This window comes from Amphiprion ocellaris, chromosome 8 (assembly GCF_022539595.1).
Source record: "Amphiprion ocellaris isolate individual 3 ecotype Okinawa chromosome 8, ASM2253959v1, whole genome shotgun sequence".
NCBI lineage: Eukaryota > Metazoa > Chordata > Actinopteri > Pomacentridae > Amphiprion > Amphiprion ocellaris.
This window is the reverse complement of record NC_072773.1, coordinates 31,882,104-31,905,808: the sequence shown is the minus strand read 5'-3', so window position 1 is coordinate 31,905,808 and position 23,705 is coordinate 31,882,104. Positions and strand designations below refer to the sequence as shown.

Here is a 23,705-nt window from a genome sequence, read left to right as displayed (position 1 = left end):
AAATACATGCATACACACAAAAATAAGTTAATACATTAACTGTGTTAAGATAAGATTTAGATTTTAAAAAAGTTGTTTATGTTTTTGCAGAATCCAGTATTACTCACTGGTTGGTCATTACATTTTATTAGTTTGATTTCACTGTTTAAAATGATGCCACCTCTTTTCAGACAGAACCTGTGATAATAAAACAATACAAAATTTTTAGTTCTGTGTTAATAAAGCACTTAAAGCTTTAAGTATGGCTAAATGCTTTTTTCAAAATTAAATATATCACTCCTTAGGTGGTAGTGGCCCCAAGTTCAGTAAAGTTGGAAAGATATTCACAGATTCGGACTTCCAGCATCAATAACTCATTAGATATAGGTTGTCAAAACATAAACGGTGCCTCTTTCCCATTGTTGCAAGGCAGACAATGTGCTACAAGCCCAGTTTTATCAAAAGTAGCTGTCTTTCAAGCTACAGGAATAACATTGGTGTCTATGGAGTGAACAGGGTCCGTCTGCAATTTGCAAAACCGCTGCAACAGTAAAGAGAGACAAATATTCAATAACTTCACTCTTATACATTGTAGTGTCACTAAAATCACTGCAGCCTTCAACTGGCTCCTGTTGACAAAGTGTTTTAACAGAAATGTAAATGCTGTAATTTGATTCTTTTAATGAACCATGTAACTTGAATGGATGTGATGCTGGTGTGACCACAGTGCACACGTCTGATGTTGCTCACAGTGGTCCAAGGGACGCTCAGGGAGTTTGTGTGTTTGCTCACACTCAGGAAAAATTAGACGGAACACTGACCCCAACCCACTTAATTTAATTCATTATATGCACAAGACAAATGTGAAGCACTCAGCAGGCTGTTTCTTTTACAGCCATCACAGTGGGTCACCATGAAAACAACAGGTGATAATCAACCCTAAATATACCCCCTTTAGCTTCCCGTCCACCACATCTGCTTACAGAGTAAAAATGACATTAGACAGACAATGCTTCCGTCACAACATGTGCAAGAGCCTCAACAAGGGCACGGGGGGCATCAAAACTTCACACCTACAGCATAAAGCCTGCATAAAAACACCCATTACTCAACGCTCATGTTAACTAAAACAGATCTTGGTTAGGGCTGCATAGCTGCACTAAAGGTTAACAGTGTTGTTTTCAAAATGCTGAGTGTAATTAGATGTATAAAATACCTCCAGAGCACCAGCGCTAATGAACAAGAGCCACCTTACCTATGTAAAACTGTTGATGCTCGCAAATCAGCTGCCACAGCCAGGTAATGAAACTTGTCTCAGCCCTCTGCTGTTTCTAATTATAGAAAGGCATCATATACACACTTCATACTGACATCTGAAAAACCGTAAAGGCAGGGCGATGTTCTTCTTGAATAACAGCCGCTGATTTGGTTTCCATTGGCTGGCACACTAACGGGAAGATTTTATGGCAGTGCACAAGAACACACACACTCACACACACTCCTCCTAATGCAATCAGTCATTATTATCTGCCCCCATGTTGTGCACCATAAGTCTACTGGCTGACAGCTGGAGTCACCCTGACTGATGGGCTCCAAATCAGTGTGAAGAGCCCCAACATTGATGAAAGCGTTTCTCTCACCAGCATGGCACCAGCTGATGGCTCCAATCCAGGCCCACTTTTATTACTACTCTGCGGTATACCTGAAATACCACAAGAAGAAAAAAAAAAACCACACTAATACTCATGGAGTTGATCCAAAACGAGCTGCACCGAAGCCAAAGACACACCCGTTTGTTTTTCTTTTGTGCCAACAGTCTTGTTGTTTCTAAACAATAAAACGGATTTTTACTGTGGTTTATAAATGTATTCAGCACTAACAAACTGTAATTATCTGATCTGCTTTCTAAACATGATAAAGCTCAAACAGAAGATAAGATTTTTTTTTGGCTAATTTAAGGCAAAGTTGGCTCAAAGAGACTTAAAGCATCGGTGGTGTTGACCTTTCCCACTGCTTTGTTTTCTAATGATCCATTTTTTTGTCAGATTTCTGTGCTGGTAGTCTTTCATCAGGGCAAAGTCAAGGAGGAACTAATCAGTGTTTTCTGCTTGCGAGGCAGAGCCACACCCTTTCTCACCCCATCTTTTTTCCCCAAACTACACAAGTCCACATCTGGAGTGACATCATTAGGAAAACAGTGCTGCAGACAAAGTGAACCTCTGATCTGATTTATATAACATTACTATTGGCTCACAGGACGACTGGCTACACTGCGAAATAGGATATTTAGCAAAGTGTGTAAGAGAAGAAGTCGTGAATTGAAAATATAGGCCTCACAACTAAAATTTACAAGTGACACATCGGTTAATGGATAGCAGGAGAGCAAACAAACAAACTAACATGAGAAAACGTTTACCAATAACAACGACATCTGACCAAATGCCTGAGCAGCGTCTGTTGTCGTGCCAGCACCTGACATCCAATCACACATGGAGAGCAAGAGCTTGACATTGGCCACAGCAACAAAAGCATTGTCAGTACAGACCCCTGAGGAGATCAGTTTGCTCTCCTCTGGTTCCAGGCCTTTCAGCAGGGTTGAATAGAGGACAAAGGGCCGCTCACAGCAGCAGGAGGCTCTGCAATGTTTCTCTAATGGGGTGTAAAGACAAACAAATCACTGGGATGACACTTGGTCTTGTTATTGTGATGAGCCTGCGATTTACACCTGGATCCCTCGGCCTGATAAGGGATAATTAGTTTGGGATTTAATGATTTATAAAGGTGGCGTGAGTGTGGGGAAGTGAGTAAAGGCTGGTGTGGTGAAGTGTGGTGGTCCTCTGGTGCTTGAGTGTTACTGCTCTGCAGAAAAATAAAGCAATAATGTGAGTTTTCAAAGGATTAAGCTTTTCTCAAATGTTTTTCTTCTAGGAAGTAACAAGGGCATATTTCACTTTTGCCAACTTTAAAATAAATGAAAATGAACCTGCATGATAACTAGGATGAACTATGATTTGTTATGCAACTGATAAATTAATGAAATGTTCCATCTGTAATGCTAATAAAATGCTTCAAAACATCTGTAAAAATACAAAAGTCCTTTTGAAAGTTACGGTAATGTTTTTCTTTTGAATTTTTTTATTCCGCAATTCCTTAATTAGTCATATTTTTTCATACTGAAAATATGTTATTAAATCATTCATTTTCTGTTAATGCATGGTTGTTTTACATCAGACTTTTAGGTAATACAAGCCATTTTTGCACATTTGATATTAATTGCATTACATATAACCAATAGTTTATTGCCTAAATGCAAGTTTTTAATATGTGTTAGTAGAGCACAGTCATAGGTATCTGCACAGGGGCTGAATCGATTTTAAGTCGAAATCTAAATTTAAAACAATGCAATTAGCAACATGCAAATGCTATAGTTTAGGATAAACGTTATGCAACAAGTCTGCCACAGGATTAAAACTTTTGCATCAAAGGCTTTGCGCATTCATGCCATCTTTGTGTGACAGTCACACTTTTAACGGTATCTCATGTGCTGATGCTCCATCATTTTTTAAAAATACATCATGCAGTGAATACTGAACTGAAGCAGGACTGTAAGATTGCATCAAATTATATTATCTATCACATCTAACCATCTTGTATTATCTATCACATCACTGAGCTGTTTTCCACATGTCGCTCAGCCTAATTTGCACTTTAAAGAGTGATGACTAACCTGCAACAGTCTGCAACAACACAGACTGAAAAGCTGCTGGAACAGAAAGTCACCTAAACAACTGGCCTCTTAGCCTGTCAGGGATCTTTTCCTTAACTTCATGACTCACCATACTACCAACATGATGTTATCTGAGGGCTCACAAGGGAAAAAAAATGAACAAATTAGACATACAGATTTAAAAGCGGTTTTGGAGAATGCCAAAAGTCATCGTTTACCCACATTTTAATCTAGAGTCATTCTTGTGTGATGACCACTTTTTTGATGGTATCTCATGCGGCAATGCTTCGTCACGTGTTGAAAATTCATGATAAAAACAGACATTTGAGATAAATTACATTCCAATTACTCTCCAAATCATTACTATGACTTTATTCTACCACTGCTATGGCTTTAAAGTCAAAAAGTCTCTGCCCAAATTACCTGAAAAGGGCTTCTGTACACTTTTATCACACTTTTGATGGTGTCACATGTGAAAAGCTTCCATCACATGTTGAAAATTGCTTACAAAATAGACATTTGTGATAAATTTTACTGCAAATGCACTCATAATGCACCTGAGAAATTAGTCACTAACCATTACCCAAATAGTAACTAACCTGACAGACTCTGCATCAACACTGATTAAAGAGCTCATAGAAGAGAAACTCACCTTGATGTGGCCTTTCTGGGATATTATTTTTTTTATTTAATGGCACACCATTTTAAAATGATGATATATGAGTGTTAATTAGGACATGTTTAGTCATTTAGACATTCAGATTCACAGGTGTTTTTTGTAAAGCAGCAGCAGTCATTGTTTACCACCTATTTAAAACTACCACTACTGTGTGTTTAAAGTCGAGATTTGTCTGCCAGTGTAACCTGAAAAGTGCAGCTGTAACGTGGAGGACCTGAACCCTGGCACACATCGTGGCTTTCACTGCTACGGTAACGAGAAAAAAAGTCGACTAAGAAGTGGGTGTTAAGAGCCACACCGGGAAAAAACGTGCAGAAAAAAAGAAAAAAAAACATTGAACGGGTTAATTTTGAGTCATACCAGACTCCGAGAAGTAGAAAAATGAGAAAAAAAATTCCTCCGCGGAGGCGACAGAGAACAAAAACTTCAATTTCTACTCCTTTATGTTGAGCCCGGAATAAGCTATATACAGAGGAATTTTAATCTCACAAATCGGCGACAAAGACGTCTAAATTACATAAAAGTGTAGTTTTGTGCCGTTGTGCCATCTTTTTTTAGCCGAAATATAGATCCTGTGTGAGTGCAGCGGAAGGATATGTGTCTCTCTCTGGCGGTGACTTCAGTGGCTGCGGACGCTATGAATTGTGCTTAAATGATAATGCCAATAAACAAGTAATATACTTAGTATAGTGTCTGCTTTTCCTGATAGCAGGGACAGAAGGGGAAATGAAAATAAATTGGGGAGAGATTTGAGATTTGTAGCTTGACTGCTTGATTGTGGTTAGGTTCTGGTTTTCTGTAAAGTGCTTAGATACTTTAATTGCAATAAGGGCTATATAAATAAAATTTATTGTGCTTTTGCTACTTGTTTTGTGACTGTGCGTGTGGTACCAGTGACAACCTGTAAAACAAAAGTAGGGACAACATTTTATTTGTTTTTATTCAAAAATATAAATTTTTCCACAGTGCTGGGATTCAGGCGGCTTCTCTTTTTTTGGACAATATTTCTCTTGCTCCTTGTATAGGAGCTAGCTCCTTGTAACACAACAGACACTTCACCTTTTAAAATACCAGAAATAAAAGAAATTAGAACAAGCGGTGTGTGGTGTTGGTACAGTTATATATATTACACTTCACTTGTTATGTGCCTACTTTATTAGGAGAAATCAGGTCAAAGTGTTCCCAGACTGGGGAAAATCTTCTCTTTCTGGCTGGTTCTAAAAAAAGAGAGTTTCAAACTGATTGAATGCAAAGATACAGCAGGTAAATATCCAACAAATGTGAACGGGGAATCCATTGCGTTTCGCTGCCCCTTATATTTTGAATTGCACGTCAAACCTGCGAACCACTTCCTGAACCAGTCACGCGGTACGACCGGCTTGCGAGTATTCGAACGTCATCATGTTTGGCTCCTCCCCTAAATGAAGCGTGCCTCGATACGCGCTTCATGGAAACGCCCTCTCCACTACTTGACACACGCTTCGAAGCCTCGGCATATCTCGTAACATCACTATTTTTCACGTTTACTATAAAAAACACACACACACACACACACACACACACACACACACACACACACACACACACACACACACACACACACACACACACACACACACACACACACACACACACACACACATATCTATAGCTAATGTTGTTAGCTGGTTAGCTACCCCCGGTTGGTAAATTCATCACTTGTTTTTCTGTTAGCTGCTGTGAGGGAACCGACGACTGAACCGGGCCAAGGAGAGACCGAACCTGCAACAGGTAAGACTTTAAACCAGCGGGACATATGGAACAGAAAGTGTTTCCTGAGCTCCTCAGCGGCTCACACTGCAGCAGCAAAGCTGGACAGAGTTTTGCTAGCTTAGCCTGTGGCAGCATATTAAACCCAACTACACTAACATTTTTTTGGTTTTCTCATTTTTAACTGTCACGGTTCATTTTAGTGGCATTTTCAAGTGCAAGCGGCCACAACTGCTGGATATCAGTCAACAGTTTAGACACACCTTCTTATTCAGTGGTTTTTATTGATTTCAATTCCTGTCTATTTTGTAAATGAATACTGGAGAGATCAAAACTGTGAAAGAACACATGGAATTATGTAGTGAACTGAAAAATGTTAAACCAGAATATGTTTTAAATTTTAGATTCTTTCAAGTAGCCCTGTTTTGCTTTGATGACAGCTTTGGACACTCTTGGCATTCTCTCCATCAGCTTCATGAAGTCTCCTGGATGGTTTTCCAATAGCCTTGAAGAACTTCCCAGAGGTGCTGAGCAGCTGATGGAGTTTCTCCTCAGTGGAGACGTTGAGGTGGATGTAAGTGTCTCTCTGATCCACTGTACAGTCTGCATGTATCTGTACAATGGTGTGGATGTGAAGAACTCTCACTTCTGACTCTGTCTTCCTTTTTAAAGCAGTTTAAATCTAGTTTGTCCTTTAAACTTTGTGAGTTTGAAGAACACATCGAAACTATGGCCGCGTTCCAATATTTCCATATATATATGATACCAGAAACAGATTTAGTCTGTCCTGATACACAGCATGTTAAATGTAGTTTACTAAAACCAGGATTTCTACTACATGTGGAGAGATTCTGAAGTGTGCAGCCAGCATGTTTTTCTGTCCATTCTGAGCCACAATCCTCTGCACAGTTACGTCACCAACATTACACGAGTATTAACGACGACAGCCCATTTCACTCCACAGACAGTGAAAGTTGAAATGATTATTAATTGTATCCGTGCTGCATGAAACAGTCAGGGCTTTGTGAGGGCAGCTGGAGTTCAGACTGGAAGTAGAATGAAGAAGGAAGTGATTTGGAACGCAGCATATGTACAGAAGACGTTGCATCCAGAAGTACATCATGTGTGTTCAGTTTACTCTCAGAGTTGTGCACATTCTCAGATAGATGTTAATATGTTGAAGCAAGCTGCAGTTTATTAGTCCGACTTGGAGACTGTTCCAATATGAGGCACTTAACAGTTGAGAGATGTTAAATATGAACTCTCCTCTGAGCTGTTGGATCCATTATTGTAGTGAAGAGTTGGTTTCCAGCACCCAGCCTCCCACTGACTTTCCGATTGGTTGAAGAACTTTGAAACTTCCTCATACAACAGACATTCATCCAGGTGTCTCACCTGTGCTGCAGACAGTATCTATGTAGTGTGGAGACAGAGCTGCCAGTGTGAAACATGAGACTTTAAAGGAGAAGATGAAGACTGCTTGGATTCTCTACCTTTTCATGTTGGCTTCATGGTGAATCCCTGCACAAGTGTTCAGCTGCATCTTTCCTGCTGAGCTGTTTAAAGGATCACTTTAACCTGATGGTGTGAATATGCAGGAAGGATGATAAAATAACCTCATATCAAAGAAAAGCACACAGAAATACTGATTTTATTATTAACTTGCATCAAATACATGTGTAATGACTCCACGTATGTGCTGCCTTTTAGCTAAATGTGGCTAATTTCTATGTTTCCTTTCAGTCAGTTTCCATCCATCCATCCATTATCTATACACCGCTTAATCCTCACTAGGGTCGCGGGGGGGGCTGGAGTCTATCCCAGCTGACTAGGGCGAAGGCAGGGGACACCCTGGACAGGTCGCCAGTCTGTCGCAGGGCCACATACAAAGACAAACAAGCACTCTCACATTCACACCTACGGGCAATTTAGAGTAATCAATTAACCTCAGCATATTTTTGGACTGTGGGAGGAAGCCGGAGTACCCGGAGAAAAGGGGAGAACATGCAAACTCCATGCAGAAAGATCCCGGGAAAGCCGGGACGCGAACCAGGGATCTTCTCGCTGCAAGGCGAAAGTGCTAACCACTACGCCACTGTGCAGCCTCAGTCAGTTTCATTAAGATTAATTAATTTAAAAATGCTTTAAGATGTGAGCTAGTAGGGCTCTGGGAAACATTTCACGATTGACCGAACCAGTTTAACAGTTAATCAAATAATCCAGATAAACACCAAGCAGGTAGACAAGGAACATAATAACTTTCAATAATTGCAGCCCTGTTTTGTTACAAATAACCTACAATTTACAAATGCACTTGTTGATTAATATTTTATGCAAGAACATGTGAACAATTTAGACAATATACATATTGCCCACAACATACAAACCCAAAAGGAATGAGAGACTGACTTGCAATTTTGATGTACAACCGTGGGAGGCTAATTTATAGAAACTTCGGCTGTTTTGATATAGTGGCCACAGTTTAGAAGCCATTCTTAGGTTCCTTAAAAGACTTCATATTGAGAGGGAGCATTTTTTGCAGAGTGTATGGAGAAGATCTTCAAACAGTTGCTGTGACATACCTTTAGCTCAGTTCGGGATGATGTTATCAATTTCATAATTTTGTTGCTACTAAACATTTTAGGCCAAGAACTGGACTTTCTGAGAGCTGTAGCCTGTATCGTAGATGGGTTGCTTTGAAAGTTTTGGGACAGGACCTCCATGGAGATGCCAGGATGCTCAGCGGAGTAACCATCCCTCTCCAGCCTCCAAGAGCATCACTATACTCACTTGAACCATATACACTCGTAAGTAAAGAGTATTAATGTCCCCTTTCCCTTCAATGGTTTACATTCAAAGTTAGGCACTAAACTTTAATTGCACTTTCATGTAATTGACAAGAAGGTTTCATCCTTTTTAATTTGACTTTTCATTGTAATTTTATCACACAGTGGCTTGATTGATAGCCTATCTATTAAGATGGTAAGAAAATAATGCATAGTCTGATGTAGAGTTGCAAAAATAGTTGAAATGACCTGACTGGCCTTGTTAGGCAAGTTTTTTCCGGTTCTTTGAGTGGGTATGTATGTTGGATATTTTCTCAAAAAATATTCTCTTCTTTAAAGACGGGCGAGCTTTGTTGTTTACAAATGACCTGTAAGACTGTAAACTTTCTTATTCAACAATCTTTCAAAAAGAGTATGGGATTACAGTATGTCTTTAGAGGTTATCCTATGAGGGTTACTGCTACTCTTGATTACACACACCATGAAGACTGATCTTTTCCATGTCAATCCACAACAATATAAACTTGCACCATCAAGGGTTATTAGTTTAGCTCCGTATGTGTCAATGCACTCATAATCATTCATGTCTGGTTAACAGCTCTAACAGCTAAACGACACCAGGAGATGGCAGAGTTAAGCTGCAGGATATGAACAATAGCTAAAAACGTCATGGTGAATCCCTGCAAAAGTGTTCAGCTGCATCTTTCCTGCTGAGCTGTTTAAAGGATCACTTTAACCTGATGGTGTGAATATGCAGGAAGGATGATAAAATTACCTCATATCAAAGAAAAGCACACAGAAATACAGATTTTATTATAAACATGCATCAAATACATGTGTAATGACTCCACGTATTTGCTGCCTTTTAGCTAAATGTGGCTAATTTCTATGTTTCCTTTCAGTCAGTTTCATTAAAATTAATTAATTTATCAGTTTAGCTCCATATGTGTCAATGCACTCATAATCATTCCTGTCTGGTTAACAGCTCTAACAGCTAAACAACACCAGGAGATAGTAGAGTTAAGCTGCAGGATATGAACAATAGCTAAAAACAAGTTGCTTCTTTATTTTATTGGTTTATGTGACTCGATACATATTGTGAAGTCTGGCAGTTTATGTTTGCCGGTTCCTGAATGTAACGCACTTCTTGGTCCTGGCCACTAGGTGTCACACCGGACCACAGCATCCAGCAAGGTTTCCTGTGCTCTCAGACTGAGGCGCTGCAATGTCTCTCTGTAAACTCTGCACTGTGACCTCCTGAGTTTCTCAACCTTCTCTACATCAATACTTTATTTTTAAGTCTTACATATCATCAATTTTGACTTGCTGGATCATAGTCAGTTATGTCATTTCAATTTTATATTTCAAGATTACAGAGGGAGTCGCAGACGGATTATACAAAAAATGCTGTTATGTTGTCGGCATTTAATTGACTTCACTCAATTATTCAGTCTTGTCTGTTTTTCAGACAAAGCCAATGCCGCTCCCAGACCCAAAGCACGAGAAACTGAAAATCCTAACGAGTCCTGCTTTGTACAAACCTTGATTCTAAATTGGATTTTTAGATGCCTGACATAATGAAACACAGTCACTGATGGGAAAAGCAAGCATTTGATCAGTTTTGTTGCGATGATGCAGTAATATAGTATTCATAAGGAATGTGTTGGATCCTTGGAGATATATACAGACACACCCGCGTCACAATTCGCACTCACTGTTCTCCGCTGGCATTACTCCTGGGAGGGGGCTATAAATGTTTGAGTCTATATTCGATATATATTTTCACTAAGAGAAGATGTGGAGTTCAGTGCAGGGATCTTATAGCTGAGGGTCATGCTCAGAGGGCCTGCAATGCTGTTCTCTCAGCTGCTGCTTGATAACGTGGTGCTGATTGATACATTAATATTGCATTGATCTGCCCCTACTCTTACACAGAAGCTCTCCTTTGCAAAGCATCACATAAAAGCTAGGTAAGAGGCAGGTATTCAGTGACGCGTCTTAAGTTTCCCTTTGATTTGTTTGTTATTTTGTGCTTTATCCTTCATATTTGCATTTATTTGTTGGATGGTGTCTTTGCTGCATCAGTTTTCTTCAGTTCTAGACAATAATCTCCATCTGAATGAAAGAAAAATAACCGTGCCAAGTGTCAAAGTGGATGTTACATAAAGTGTAAGATTAGTTTACACTGAAGAGAAACTCCCACACTCTGCTTCTATATAGATTGTGCCTCGCTTGGGGTTTGAGGGCAGTGTGTGTGGATCACAGTGGATGCTACACATTAGGCAATTTATCTGCAACAACAAACACCTTCCCTGGCGAAGCATAACAGGTCTTTGAAACACCACTGGAGACAAAACAATAAGACTATCACCTATAAACATCATGACTGAGGGCAGTGGTTTAGCCCGAGATTTTTCCTTCAATTTATTTGGGCTGTTAATGACAGGCTATCAGATTCCTATCTCCCTTTCCTGCTCTCTCCCCTCTTCTGCTCCCTGCTGTAGCCTGGAGGACTGTTTTGGCGAGCATCTGGAGGCAGGCTGTTGAATAGGCTTCATTCTTACAGGGCCTTGTGCTCCAGCGAGCGTTCTCGGGGCATGGATGCTTGGCCACAGTCCGCAGAGGAGGCAGAACTGGTGGTGGGGGCGGGGAGGAGGGAGAAACAAAAGGAAGCCTGCAAAAACACAGCAGCTTACGCTAGCTGTGAATTTTCTCCTGGTGGAATATTTGCTGTATGCACTTAAAATGTTGTTACTTCTGCCTCCTTTTCTCATTTTGTTTCCCTCCATGTCTTTTATTCAACCATAAATGGAAATTAAATAGAAGAATGATAGTCATGTGCCATCCTTGACCAAGTTTGATGAAAAAATATTGTATTTCTGCCTTATATAGGATAAATCTGAAATACTGATCACTTCTTTGCCGTATGAAATCAGGCCTTTTCTTCACAGGGGGAATTGGGGTGGTGTAGCAGTCGACTTTGGTCAGTGTGGTTGTAGAGCAGCTGAGGAAGTCTATTTTCTTTTTTAGAGGATGTTTGTGGACAACTGTGGTCTCAAACCTCAGCCACCAAGTGATTGCCTCATTCCCTTTCATAGCCTTATACTATTTCCTTGGGGTAAAGATAGAAGATTGGTTTAGAGCAGTTTGTTTTTGTTTTTAAGACTCACAGTGAATGTAATATAAAAATAATTTATTGAATTGAAAACATTGACCTGAGCAGGATGAGCAACGAGAGATTTATTTAGAAATAGTCCACTCTGTGTCATTCATCATATCACCAAAATATTCCAGTAATCTTTTCTGTCTGTTGAAAGCAATTTACGTCTTTAAGTAAAATCCTCTTGCAATCTGTGATGACAAAATTTGACTGCTGTAACTTGTCTGGATTTGCTTTAAAGACCTTCGCACTTCCTTCCTTTCCACTTGATTACGTGGTTGTGAATCTGGGACTGCTTTTGCCTTGCTCTTTGCTGGTTCAGATGTTGGATCAATGTGTTTGTGTCTGTGTAGGGAAGCTCCGGCTCGAGCCAGAGCTGATCTGTAAAAGGTAATGGGATTGTAAGTGTCTGGCAGAGAAGAGTGGTAATGAAATGAGCGAGCGGTGCTGTCAGAGCGAGAGACTTTAACTGGCTGCTACCCGCATCAGAGGATCCACACCATCTAGCACGCTGTGAATATTTTTTCCACACGTGCGGGAACGTGTGCATATGATCACATATGTTTATGTCCATGCAGACACAGTGCTTTCAGAGCCTAGCTGCTCTTGCTGACAGCCAGACAGGATCCAGTGAGATAGCGCTGGCTAACTGTCGGTAGCTCTGTGGATTTGTAGCTCTGCCACGGTGATAGACAGAAACTTCAGAGTGACAACATAACTGCAGCCTGTTATAGCTGGGAAGGCGTGACCAGCTCCTGCATTTCCTACTCTACTGATAGTTCTTATCTCTGAAGACACAGAAATAGGGTAATGCTGCTTGTGCAGCTGTTAAAACACCCATTTTCTGTCCATTTACTTGTGCATAGTACTGGGCGATAGAGCTTAGCTAAACTGGAAGAAAGACGTTATGGACTGTCACAGTAAAATTTGTAGACTCCTGTAGGAGGTAGTGACCATTTGGGCTTTCTCAACTAAACAAAAAAAAAAAGCATTTCATGTTGTTGTATCATATTCTTGCCAAATCCTTGCAAATTGTCCCCTGGTGAATCTCCCTCGTTCTGTTCATGCTTTGAAATCATCATATCAGTGCATAAGCCCTATATGTATCTTCATTGTGATTTGGTTTGGACAGCAGAAATGGCAGATTAGTCTTAAATCCGCCCAAGTAGATTATCCACTCATCTCTAAAGCCCATGCATTGAGGGTTCCTCATAATTGCTGCTTGCGGTTTAGAGTGCAGGAGTGCCCAGCTTACCCATGGAGCACAGGGCCGATCTGCTTCCACAATGCCATCCATGTCTGCTTATTAAAAGTGCGGTTGACCCCGGTTTTTGCCCTGTGTGCCTCTTCCCATTGTATTCTATCTGATTGATGTTGACTGGGGTCACCTAAGCCCATGCAGGGGATCACGGCACAGTGCGCAGGGGGCTAAATGTTTACATGCATTCATTTGACTTTACTCAGGGGTCTGCTGGCCCAATCTGGGGTCGTCTCGAGATCTGGCAGACTAGGCCATATGTTATGCTTTTCGACACCACTGGACTGAAGGTCAGACCACCAGGTTATGGAGGCTAGTTAGGAGGAATAAATACTCTTTGTGGATGGATCCCTACCTTGTGTTTTGGCTCGGAGCTTTCTGCTGTGACGCTAGACATGGCTTTTAACGTAAGTGGGTTGAGAAACATGCATGACGCTAATGTTTCTGCTCTGGTGACATTAACCCGACAGACATGACAGTATAATTTGTTCAGTCTTTCAGTCATGCTGGAGCCAAATAACAGTGACGAATTGAGATGAACAAATGGTAAACAGTTGAGTTTTAACAAGAAAGCGCAAAGAGCTCCAGGGATAAGAAGTTAGACAACAGAACAAGAACATTGACACAAATAGATGTGTTTTCAGCAGTGAGGACAGAGGTGAAAAGCCTTTAGATGATCCTACTGGCATCACTGTAGCTTGTATACAATAATGTAAAACTACAGTGTTGAAGAAAGATCATTTCTGAGGGGATACAACCATCCAACAAGAATGTCTGAAGAAGCATATTAGGTGTTGAGGTCTCTTACAGTGAGAGTGTGGTTGCCGATTTTCTTATCCAAAATGCCTTCATCAGAGATTTTCTTGGGAATGGAAAGTTGTTGCATGCAAGATTAATCTAAATAACTGTAGGCTGTGATGTGCTTTTAATTATTACTTTTCTACATGTTGCTGAGCCTGTTACCTGTTATCAGTCTGCTTCTTGCCTCTTTGTGCATAAGGCCTTCACAGTGGCTTAATGCAGCTGATCACATTGCTAAAATGATGTATTTTAGAATGTACTCAGAGATATAAAAGAACAGAAAAACTACTGAAATAAATTAACAATGACTCAGTAGAATCGTTTTTTGGTCTGACTCGTATTATAATGCTGGTGAAGCACTTTAATTCTGCAGTTAAATTGAGGCTGTGGAGTATCTGGGATTGGTGACCTGTCCAGGGTGTATTCTGTCTCTTGATCAATGTCAGCTGGCATAAGCTCCAACCTCTTGTGATCCTCTACAAGATAAAGCAACTGATGTATGATACATGGCATCTTGGGTGTTGATGGCCCTGGGAATGAAAAATAAATAGATTTTTTTTATCTGGCTGCGTACATGGCTAGTCACTCGTATTCTTATTATGTTCTTTCAAAACATTAAGCAACAATAAAGTTAATAAAGCAAATTTATATATACCCATCAGCATCTTAACAGCACAGTCTGCTGCATTAATTAAAGTATACTGCCAGAAATTACTCATCGTCTTCCTCTTTCTGAATTCACCTCGCATAAAAAAAATCTAAATTTAAATTGTGTATAGTTAGCTTGAAGTATGTTTTGCTTATATGTTGATGCAGCATTAGTATTGTTCATTATGACCTGGAAGTGTCTCACACTGGTGGCATAGTTGGTGGGTTTTGTGCTGATTCGGTGTTTATTTTGGGGTCAGGGCAGCAGGGCTTTGGCCAGTGTGCCAGAGAGATCTGGGGTGTTACAGCAGCAGCTATGCCTCAGCGCTGCTATAATTCACCAAATCATTTAACAGCCAGCCATTGATCCACCTGGTAAACATTCATTGCCTTCAAACAGATTTTCCACCCGGTTTAGAGATCTCTCTCATGCTTATGCATTGGAATGCATGCGTGTGTGTGGTGTGTTTGAATTGAATGTTAACAGGCAGATGGGGGTGGGGAAACTGATTGGAGTCGGGGTGAACGAATGTTGGTAGAATGTGGCTGAGACCAAGAGGAGAATAGGGCCGAGAACAGACAGTGTGGTAGTAAGACACAGAAATGAAGAATTGCCTGCTTTTTCTCTCACCCATTAACCAGACAGTGCCATTGTTGCGCTCACTTCCCACTGGTACACTGTTGCTGTGACTGACAGCCTGACAAGCTGCCTCTGTAGGTCTGCCACATGGTGGGCTGATGAATGGGGAATGCAAAACGTCACTGCTTTTTAAAAACAGCTTACCTCAACTCTTTATCTTGCAAAAAGCTTTCACCTGTGCTTCACTTAACACTCACTTTAGTAATTGCTTTTGTTTCCCAACCCTGAGGCTAAACTATAATGTGTTGTTTTTCGTCCATTCAGATGCTTATAAATGCAATTGATCTTATGTTTATTGATTTCTAAGTTGGTGAATGTCAGATTTTATGTTGTGACCTATGTAGTATTAGTCTGTTTTGTGCATTCATGTAGCCGCTTTATCTCTAGTAATGAATACATGTTTACTCTTATTATCATCTATATGTCCATACTTACTGGTAGGTGCAGCACTATATATGACAGGCTACTGGGAACAGCGTGGTCTAATCAGTGTAACTTCAGGCACCCTACTAAGAGCCCCTCGTGAGAAGTGTAGCCCCTTTCCCATCTTGAGATGCGGCGTATACACCCACCGGCTCAGCACAACTGGGATGGTAGTGGGGAACGCAGGGCGAAAGACGAGGCGTGTTGAACAACTTTCACAGGCGGCGGGCGTCTCATGGAATTCCAGAGCCGGAGCAGGAGGCAGAGAGGAGGCTGCTGGGGTAACAATGGCCAGGGACATCTGTCATGCGTGGCTGCACTCCCCTTTGCTTACAATAGGTCCGGGGGACCAGCCAGTGGTGTCTTTCTTTTCTCTCCCCTCCTTTCCGGGGACACTTCTGTCCCTTACAATGGGCCTTTTGTCCCCTCTCCGCTTTTTGCCAACGTTTAACCCTTCGAGCCTGCTCCTTTTTCTGCCTCTTCTTTCTGTCTCCACAAGAAAACAAAACATAGCTGAAACTGCGACTATTCATGCACCACCCTCTGCTTCTGTTTTTCATTATGACTTTTAGCTCTGTCTCTGGCTGTGTGCTTTGCATGAATGTGCCGAAACCCTCTTTATATGCTGTTTGTATTTGTGAGAACAAGTCAGAGATTGACAGATGATGGAAATGATTCCTGCACTCCTTATTGTGTTCCACAGGATAAAACAAAAAGCTCCACAGCCCAGCGCTCTCTTTGCACCTCCACAGATCTAATTTCACAACATGTGAGTTCATTGGTTTTAGCCAAGCATGGCAGTAGCCTCTGGCACTTGAGACACTGTACTGACTTAATATGCTCCTTAACCTCAATGCTGTCCTCTTCCAAGCAGCCCCATTGTGTTTCAGCCAGGTAGCTATGTTTCCAGGAAGTCAGGCCACTAAGAGGTTGTCATCACACACTTACTGCCCGTTGATGCGGCACAAATCACTTCCCCTGTGTGATACCTGATTGATTATCAAACCTATGATGATGTTAGGGCCACAGCTCTGCACTGGCGTCAGTGTAATTATACTTGAAGCTGTCTGTTTCTCAGTGTTTTCAACACTCATCAGCCTGATGTAAATTGCAAATTGATTTTTTCCTCTGCCTCTCATTCTTAAGGACTTAAGGGGTTCAAGCTGGTCTGCAATTGATTGGTCAGATTGCAATTTATTATTGCTGTCAGCAACAAGACTTTTCAAGGGGAAACTTGGCAGTCCATTGGGTAATCTGAACTCATCACTTCTGTTGTGCCAACTTGACAAAGCAAAAAACAACTCTGTATGAAAACTATCATATACACAAAATTCCCTGATGCACAATTTTGCCTTGACATGTTTTGGATGTGAAAAGCCTTGAAAAGTTTTAAAGCAAGATTGATTCCGGAGTGGAGATTCCACAACATCTATCACAGATCTCATTTAAAACCTGTAGTTCATGTGTTCCCTCCCATGCTTAATGGAGTAACTGGCAAGCCAGACTGCTGTGTCCTGTCCTGGCAGCTAATTGCTGCCAGCTGCCATGGGGTTGGGGAACAAAGGGCTATTTGAAAAGGTGATCTGTTGATTGGAGAAGCTGTCCAGCCTCCTTTAATGGGATGTGCATCACATGACATGTGGCATCTGTGGACAGCGCTGCCTCATTCTCGCACACGTCCCCGGTGTCCAGCACACTGTAACAGCACCAGCCCATCTGTGTTTGGTAAGTGGACAGACAAATACTCTCAAAGAGCAAACTACAGGACAGAGGATGCATGAACAGAGTGAAGTTGGGGCAAGCCAATTGATGTGGTTAAAGCCAGAGTCTGGGAGGTGTGTTTTACATTTTGTTCTTTCTCTAACCTTTCCTGGTCGAGGCAGGCAGCCACCATTCCTGGGCCTGGTTCTGCTGGAGGTCTCTTCCTGTTTCAAGGGAGTGATTTCCACTGTTGCAAATATAGTCTAATAGTCTACAATAATAACAAAAAATACATAAAATACTATACATTTTTTAAAAATTGCTCTAAATTGATAAGGACTTTTCCCAAAATTAAAAACAATTAAGGCTTTTGGCTACAATATTTATGTTAGGGTAAATTTTGTCATTTACAATACTGTAGTTTCAAGTTCTAATACTGAATTAATTAGGTTATTCTCCATAATTAATAACACTATGGGGTCTTAGGCTTAATATGTATTATAGTAAAGTATAGTAGTATTTTATCTCCTTTTTATAGGGCTTATTCCCCAAAATATAAATTACTCAGGTGCAATCACACCTTAAACACTACTGTAGGCTCTTAATGGCAAAGTTGAGACTTGTTAGGTTACTTTTTTATTTGCCAGTCATAATCCTTTTTATTGGAAGGCACTTTGGTGCAGCAGATATGCTTAATTAAAATGTTGTTTTGACTTCACGACGTTTTTTTCCTAAAGTACTTTGTTTTTCCAAAGGTGCTACACAAATAAAGTTATTATTATTATTATTAACATTTTAGCAGTCAATATGTCACATAGGGACATTGCATTAATATTTGCAAAATCTAATGAAAACATCTACGTTTGGGGGCCGTCTTATCTGGGTTTTCAATCTTTTCACTACACATACCTTTTTAACTAGCCCTGAGAGGAGGAGGAGGAGGAGGAGGAAGCAGCAAATGTTTCATGTGAGTGGCTGAGTCAGTTTTTGGAGATAACATTCTTGTCTTTACCGTGTCAGCATAAATATTTAAGTAAACCTGTCAGTGGCGCTCCCTCACTCCCAGTCCTCTGTGGGAGGACTGAGAAAACGAGAGAGAAAAGGGGAAAAGACACGGAGTGAAAGATAAAGGCCCCTGCATGATGGTTGTCTGTCAGCAGGGCTGTACTCTGTGGCCATAACCAGGACCACTCGCATGCTGACACGCCTTGTGTGTGTGCCTAACACCTCTCAGTGCTGTCTGGCTGATCGAACAGCCCTCCAGGCGTCCTGTTATGACAGCTCACTCTCTGCCTTGAGAGACCTCATCTGGGGCGTGTTCTGACAGGTCAGCCGCTTGGAATAGCTCTGATGAGAGGCGAGCGCAGACCTCTATCATTTTGCTGCTGCTCCCTGTCACTCTTGCTTTCTTGCTTTGTTTCTGTGTCTCATGCATGTCTACTCTTGGTTTGTCTCTGAGCAAGTGGAATTGCTGGAATTGGAAAAAATGCTTTATGACAGCAACAGTAGAAAATCTGATTCTATACAGTAACATTTGTTACATGTACACAAATACATAGATACAAACTGTAGTTATTATGATTCATATTTTTTACTCCATTTAGACTTCTTTTTAACAGCATTTTTAGACTATAGGATTATGAAAGAATAAAAAAGTATGAAAAGAAAATTCACCGTAATATGTAGGATGGTGTCTGAAGCATTCATCGCAGGTTTGTACCAAAAATATTACATATTCAATTATGTTTTTATATCCTACCTGAGACGGGAGTAAAGCTGTTGAAAATCAGTCACATATGACAACATGTTTTCAATTTCAGAATCAGAATCAGGGAATTTACCTTGTAAGCAGTTGCTCAAGCATGTGAAAAGAATACAGGAAATACAGGGTAACAGTTGGATGCAGAGTCTGGAGACTTGTGGATGACGTCACATGCGGTTGCCAGGTTAGCGTAGCGAGGGATGTAAACAGCGTGCACGATGGAATGTGAAAACTCCTGTGCAGAGTGGACAGTTCAACATGTGGGCTGCAGAAATGTTCCCCTTCTGCAGCGTAACCAGGCAGTAGTGTGCACAGTTCTGTATGTTTATACCCTCTGTCTAAATTAGATTATTGTCAGGACTTGTTGAACTGTTTGGAAATACAGCCAGCCTTTCAGCACATCGTGAATCAATTTGGACTTTCCATTTGTGTCTGTAGTTACATTTATTTTCGTGTCATGATTAGTGCCTGGCTTTGTCAGTTTGTTTGTTTCCTTCTGTTATTTTATTTTATTAATTTGTAGTATACTGTAGTATATTTATTTGTATTATTCATGATTTTTGAGGTGTTATTAGCACTTTTTAAAAATAATTTATTTGCCATTTTTATGGCCTTTACTGGACTGACAGGAGATAAGGCAGATAGAGACACACGGGGCACAGATACCTGGCTGGAATTGAACCAAAGATGTTGTATTTATGTAGCATGTGCTACTGAGACACTCCATAAACATTTTTTAAATATTTATTTGTCAAATTTTGTGAAACTACATGAAACTTTTTTGTCAGAGTTGGGAAGAAGAAACACAAACCTCAAACTCTTCCTTTAAAATATAAAAATAAAACAAGCAACATTTTGTTTAAAGAAGCAGAATATTAAACTTCAAAATAATGGCAAATATTTTTATTTTTCTATTTCAGAATGGCAAATATTTGATAGTTCTTGCTCCTCAAATGTCAGGATTTTACTGTCAGATATGATATACACGAATAAACTGAACATTTTATGGTTTTGCAATGGATCGTAGAAGCCATTTTTCTTACTGTACATATTTACTGATGCTTTATTGACAAAGGGATTTCTCAAGAAAATATTTGGGAGAATAATCAATGTTGAAATTAATCATTAGTCATGGCACCCAAATTCACAAGATTTAAATAGCAACCATTTCATATCACATTTTTGTGTTGTGCTGTCATGATGCTGTAACCGATAAGCTAAGAAAATAATACAGAAAATGGAATGAAGTACATATAAAGTCATACCTCTACAGGACTAGTACTGATTGACATTGTGAGGGTGAGATAAGGAGATCAGAGCAGTAAAAATGTCCTTGACAGAGCTCTGGCCCGACCATAGTTAACAGATCAACCAGCACCATCTGTGACAACCCCAGAAGCAATTATCTCATATCACATACTCGCTGACCATCTATATTAAAACCTGCTCACAACACCTGAGATTAACCCGCACTCGCACCTCTTCTGCCATAATCTTGCCTGTCTGCCAGCCCTTCATTCTTCTCCTGCACGGTTGAGCCAATAACGTGGGCTGGTTCAGGGTCAGCCTTCACCTTGTTCTAGTCATCCTGCTGCTGCCGCTAGTGGCCTGGTCTACAATCATAGCTATGGCTGTCATAAAATGTCCAATAGCTTAAAATGACTATAAGCCATGTTATTACAGACAGAGGCAGAGAGAGAGGACAGGGGGGTTTGGCTGTAAAAGCAGCATCATGAACTTCTCCCTGAAATGGCACGTGAAGGTCAGTGGTCGGCTGCAGTGCTCCAGCTGTGCTTCAACCATCTCAATAACACCTGACAATCGTCTTCGTTGAGCTTTTCCTCTCAATTTCTTACGAATCATCTTGTTTACATGTCATGCACCACTTCATTCCACCTACTTTGCACTTTGATTTACCTTGACTGAATGCATTTTGTCGTAGTCGAGGCAGATGAATGCCCTCCCTGAGCCTGGTTCAGGGGAGATTTTTATGTTCCTTCCCGATGTCCACAAGTGCTTGCTTTAAGAAAATCATAAGGAAGCTTTGGATATGTTGGACTTTAATATTTGTAAGGTTTTTACATTGATATATGAAGTCCTGTGAGATTATATATGTTGTGAACTGGTGCTACATAAATACATTGAATTGAAAAAATAGCGATTTGGCCTCAATTTTCATTGACTATATCACCAGTTATGAAGATGTGTACAGTTTTAACATGTACGTTGTCATAGGTAACTAAGTAGACTATGAGGTCAGTAACCCCAGAGAGACAACACCTGTATCTACAGAGCCCCTGCTCTTTGTCTAATGGCCAATTCATGCTTTCTGTGTCTATGTACATAGACCAATATGGACTTTGAAAGCAGATGCACACACGGCTCTATTCATACCACAATGCACATGCACTGGTCTGCTACATAAACGGTCACTTTGCCCCTCATATTAGACACAGAAAAACACAAGGCTTTCAGGGATGTCTCTGAAAGGTTGCTGTGGTTCTGTACTTTTTACAGAATGTAGCAGCTACAGACAGCTACTGCACAGAACACAGGATATCAGGAGAATGTAGAACATCCCAATGTGTTTTAAAGCCATGAACGTATCAAAGAACCTCCAAAATCAGACAATTCTTTTAATGAGCAATCATAAAAGTGTGGCTGACGGAGAATGTCTTGTGTGTTCTCTCCTCACACAAATCATTTGTATTAATTCTGGATTACACTTTTTGTTTTCCTGGCACATGTGCAGTTGGAGCACACAATTTTATTTTGGAAGTACTGCAGGACATTGTAAAGGAAAATGACAGTCAAGCTGCTCTGCCCAGTTGCCTCCTGGACAGTCATCTAAAATATTGATTCTCATAGTATTCACTCAGCAAACCAAGTGTAAATCTGTCCCTCATTACATGGTAAAAAAAAAAAAAAAAGAAAACTAGCAGAACTGTGTATCTGAGGTCAATCCACTGGCCTAGAAAATAGTTGGTTGGGTGGCCAAGGGCAAAGACCAATACATCTGAGATGTTTTTCTTTGTGAGAGTTTTACCATGAGCACCAGAAGTAAATCAATATGTTATTACTTTCTTTTTGGATCTTTTCAAATATATGTTTCACGTCTTTAGGCATACTGAAAAGTCTTATCTCCAGAGAGGTTTTCACTCCCTTCCAACCACAGCAAAATAAATACAGTCAGATGGAAAGATAAGAATGTGTATTGCCACTCTTTGTCGTCTGTGCCTTCATCTTAGAAAATGAACAGACCTTCAAAGTGCAGAGGGCCACAAAGACAGTGTGCACACTTGTGATGTTGTCAAAGGAAAGGTAGTGAAATGCCGCTGACAAAGAGCAGAGCTGCCATGGCTCGTTGGGAATCAGAGGTGAATAGAGACATGGAATTCAGCCCAGATTCATGCACACGGCTTGATTGTGTGAAATGTTTTTCGCTCACTGCTGGACAATGCTCAAGGCTGTCCTCTTCATGTGCACTGTCCTTGTGTTCAGAGCTGCAGCCTGTGAAGGGTCCATCCATTTAAGCCTGCTGTATAATGCAGGCTCGTATGGAAATAACATACTTCTTCCAGAACATGCGACCCCACATTGTTTCCTTGTGGCTGAGGCTGAATGACGTGAATATGGAGAACCCCTAAAAACTCCCTGTCCCTCCCCTGTGCATGTTCCTTTCTCTTTGTGGGGGCCATTAAGCTATCAAAGATATAGCCTGTGAAGAAATGAAACATTGTCCAGAGAGCAGGAGAATTCCTCTGAGCTGGGGGAGGGAGCCGTGGTGTGTATGGGGGGGATTAGAGAAGGTTTAGAGGTGGAGGAGAGGGGAGACGATGATGATGGACAGACACGGGGGAGCCCCCCCAGTATCAAAGCAGCAGGAATGTAGAGCGGGCTGGTAGGACCTGGAACGCTCTCCTAACCCTCTGATCTGATGTGATGTGTGAAGTGGAGGGGTGAGTCAGAGCTTAGTACTGCACACAGCACCCGAGATACAGAGCAGGGACAGACATACAGCTGGTTACCAGACTTGAGCCAATGTTGCACATGAAGGAGAAAGGCTGTGGTTTTCACAGAGCACAGCCATGTGGACATGTTTTGTCATATGAGCGTTTGTTATGCTTTGATGAATCCCCTCTTTTTTTGTGTTTTTGCTGCAAGAAAAAGCGCAATATTGCTACGAACGTCAATAAATCTTTTAACCTCATGGTGCCTCTTGCAAAAGCCAAATCCCATATCTATTTAGCCAGAAAGAACACCCTTTGCTCAATGATATTTACTATTTAAGCTGGTGTGATGATCTGTGGGCACTATTGTTTGTGTCTCACTGGTGTCTGGTGGTTAATATGTATGGGGGAATCAGAGCTCTGCTGCTTAATTGACTGGGGC

General features: G+C 40.8%; 1 protein-coding gene across 3 annotated transcripts in view; it reads left to right on the top strand.

The window, feature by feature from the left end:
• Positions 1–5,835: 5,835 nt before the first annotated feature.
• fignl2 (fidgetin like 2) overlaps positions 5,836–23,705 on the top strand; it is a 51,482-nt gene continuing 33,612 nt past the window's right edge. Inside the window, exons 1-4 of one of the 3 annotated variants that reach the window (XM_023267829.3) lie at positions 5,836–5,886; positions 6,099–6,155; positions 6,606–6,708; positions 8,779–8,941. The gene's annotated coding sequence lies outside the window, so the exon portion shown is untranslated. Of the gene's footprint in view, positions 5,887–5,953; positions 6,156–6,605; positions 6,709–8,778; positions 8,942–23,705 lie in introns of those variants that run through there. The other 2 variants (XM_055012923.1, XM_055012924.1) reach the window with 2 other exon arrangements.